The sequence below is a fragment of the Centruroides sculpturatus genome, unplaced genomic scaffold, assembly GCF_000671375.1.
Source record: "Centruroides sculpturatus isolate CEXI.00-Female unplaced genomic scaffold, Cexi_2.0 scaffold62, whole genome shotgun sequence".
NCBI lineage: Eukaryota > Metazoa > Arthropoda > Arachnida > Scorpiones > Buthidae > Centruroides > Centruroides sculpturatus.
This window is the reverse complement of record NW_019384388.1, coordinates 633,497-637,269: the sequence shown is the minus strand read 5'-3', so window position 1 is coordinate 637,269 and position 3,773 is coordinate 633,497.

The following is a 3,773-nucleotide window of genomic DNA, read 5'->3' as shown; positions in this document are numbered from 1 at the left end:
TACGCACTGGCTCAGTTTGGAAATGGACGTGAAAGTAATTGCTTGTGTGCCCCTCCTCCATCGTCGCTATAAAAGACGATGGCAGAGGCAAAGAGAATTTTGGGTACACCCAATATTACGAGATAGACTGACACATGGAATGTTTGCGACGTTGTATCCAAAACTAAGACAAAATAAACCCAAGTTTTTTAATTCTTTTAATTAAAATATCTATAAAATCCTTTGACAATGGTTGGTCTCTTTTACATTTCATCAATAAATAGATCAGTATCGAAATGATCGTTCTCCATTTCGACCAACGTACGTCCACTCTACCCGAAAAGGCGCGATCGAATGTACAGTAACATGGCAGCACATATATCTCAAAGCGCTCGGCTCACGCCCGCAAAACGCGCGTTTTAAGAAAAATCTATAAACGCGCGCTTGGCCAAAAGCGCGCGTTTGATTGCATACGCCTATGAGAACTCTTGGTTCGTCAAACGCGCGTTTAAAAACGCCTAGTGTGTACGCAGCCTAACCGTTTTCCTGTGCATTTAGTTTGCTTGCTGAGTGGTTTCTTTCTCCGAATGCCGGAATTTCGGTCGTGGGTTCGCACCTCACCGGGACGGGGAGTTTTCCGGGTTTTCTTTGTGTCTATAACTCTTGAATAGAGATTGGTTACCCTTAAAAGATCACTCGGAAGACATTCCCCTAGGCAGATGGTCCGAGTGTTGCATTGCAGTAACTTAATAAAACAAACGCTTGTGTCGGCCGTTGTATGTTGAAACATAAGTCGAGGAGCATCTGTACGAGTTTTGTATATGTAATGAAGTGTTAAACAAAGGGAATGGTGATTTATGAACAAATGCGTGAAAAAAGTATTTTCAGTAATATATTTTGGGTAAAGAAGCATCTACGCCATCAAATTTCTTAAATTTTTATCACGTGACAAAATGGACGTTTGAAAAAAAAAGAATGTTATACAAGGGCTGTGGAGTCGCGTAAAAATCTACCGACTCCAACTCCGACTTTTCCTTACCATCCGACTCCGACTCCGTTTCATATACATAACAAGTAGGTAAAGAAAAGAGAGTCGATGTCGGCGGATTTTTTAACGACTCCGACTCCGGCTAAAACACCAAAACTCCACGACTCCGACTCCACAGCCCTGGTTATAACTGAATATTGGTTAAGGTTTAATCTCTTAAATATAATTTCCAGTTATTACAAGAGAAATAAGCGTATGTAGTTACTCACAGAATTGCTAAAGTATTCTTGTGCAACGGCAATGACATTAGACGAAAACAATGATAAATACTCAGAATTCTGTATTCGGGTAAATATTCAAAAATTTTTAAATCCCAAAAATGTGGAACACTTACGTCAACAGTCTATCGGTTGAAATGACGATGTTTCATTCCTTGCTCCTTTCTGGCATTTAAAACTTTTTTAAACTCCTCCATCGTGTGAAAAAATATTCTGTTCAAGCGGGTATTCTAATAGGTCCTCTTTGATGATTGAGTTGGGGACTGAAGTCACTTTCATAAGCGGAAGACGCCGTCTCGCGTTTCGTGCCTTTAATCCTTCTATTTTGTCTAGTTGTTCTTAAAAGTATTCAGCCTGCTCTCTGATAGGAAAATCAACAGCAATTCCACCCTTGTTAATCTTACGAATACGCTCGACAGGCACCTTATTCAATCTTTGATCAAAAGAATTAGTGAGCAGTCTCTTAGTCTCTTCCCACGTGCTCTCTTTATTATCATTGTAAACTAGAACAGTCTACGTAACGAAAGAACATAACGACTTCCGGTGAAAATTCTAGAACCTTCTATAGCAAACGTCATCGACCATTACTATGGCGACAGTCGTTTGAAGAAGAACGTTGAACATTTTAAAAATAGTAGAATTAGGATATTTTAAAATCTATTGTACCAATGAACTTCAAATTAACAGGATAATTTACGTTTGGTATTCTCTAAGAAATGGCCAAATATTGTTCAAAAATAATAAGCCGGAAGCCCGGTAGAAACCGCCGAATATAGACCGGAAGTGAGCGATAAATCCTTAAATCTTGATCCGAGGACGTCAAATTTAATACACGTATTCACGTTATAGATGCGAGTAACCATCCGTATCATATTCCAGTTAATCGATGCTGAGAATCTGGTAAATCGAGTCCAAATGTTCACAATTTTCAAAAACGAATAACTTCGCGAAAAATTGTCCTAGGTTGAAAAACTTAACAGATTTTTAATCCACACGGAAAATGCTATCCAGAAATATATATAACACTTAGAGTTTAAAGTAAAAATTTCAGCAAAAACTCTATTCGAAAACAGAGCGAAATTTTCCAGTATCCGTTTGACTAAGCCGTTTAGCGCCCTCTCGATAAAACGACAATGTCAGAAAAAATGCTTTAATTCATTTTTGATTGTTAAGGAGGCACCACACTCAGTGGCGTACCGTAGAGGGGGCGGCAAAATTTCACAATAAATAATAATAATATCTTGTAAAAATTTGCAACATCGTAATCTATACTTGCATCGCGCCTACGATAGTGCTATCGTCTGGACAGCCCGGGAATCGGCTCGCCGGGTGAACTAGTAACTTTTTCGTCCGAGGAGTTCCTGCGAAACCTGTCAACCTTTTTTTTTTTTTTTTTTTTTGCTTGTACGATTCATTTGTGTACATATGCACTACCACCGAATTTTTCATTGCTTGTTCTGTGATAAAACTGAATTTTGGTCTTTTAAATTGAAATACAGTAATACCTCGAACTTACGCGATAGGTGGGACCGAGCGATGACCGCGCAAGTCGAATTCGCGTAAGTCGGGGTATAATTTTGCAATTTGTGTAAACTCCAAGTGAGATGTATTTAAGCTAATAAATGTTCTCGATAATCCTATCTCGTCTTTTGATTCGTTCACGGTTACAAGAAATCACCACATACAGTCTCTCGAGTCTCCGTAGATATAACAAACACAGAAATAAATAACACAANATCCTATCTCGTCTTTTGATTCGTTCACGGTTACAAGAAATCACCACATACAGTCTCTCGAGTCTCCGTAGATATAACAAACACAGAAATAAATAACACAAAATAAATTGTAGCTATGTGTCGATTCCGCGCGACACGTTCGAACATGTAAGCTGAACGATAGTGTGGGGGGAGTGAATAATCAACAGTTGCGTGGCGCTCAAACAAAAGACGAATCGACGAGATTTGAAAATCGCGTAACTCCGAGTTCGCGTAAGTCGGGGTAGCGTAAGCCGAGGTATTATTGTACCTAAATAAGGGGGCGAAATTTTCCTCCGCCCCGGGTGGCTGACACCCACGGTACGCCACTGACCACACCTTGTACTGTACCTATTACAAAGGATCTACTGAAATTAGTTGTTTCAGCACATAGAAAGTAGGGTTTCTCAAACGGGATCTCGGGATCCCGGTTGTTTTTTTAACCCGGGAAATTTTTCTTATCCCGGGAAATCCCGTAAATTTCTTAAAAATTCGCTTTTTTTCTTATTTTGTGTTAAGGTTGAGAAATTTTGCAAATAGAAAGCATAATTAACTCATTCACTGTCAGAATACATTTGTATTTATTAATTTTAAACCTACCTATTAGTTTTTTTTTAATTTTTGCTCGTTATAGCATGTCACAAATGGTCAATAATCAATATATAGCTTATTTGTGGCAGGACTATAAAAATTCTTTACTTGTCGGAACCTGTAATATCTGGAATAATTGTGCTTACGCTGTCTTGAGTTTTAACCATGCCCAGTAGCTTCAAT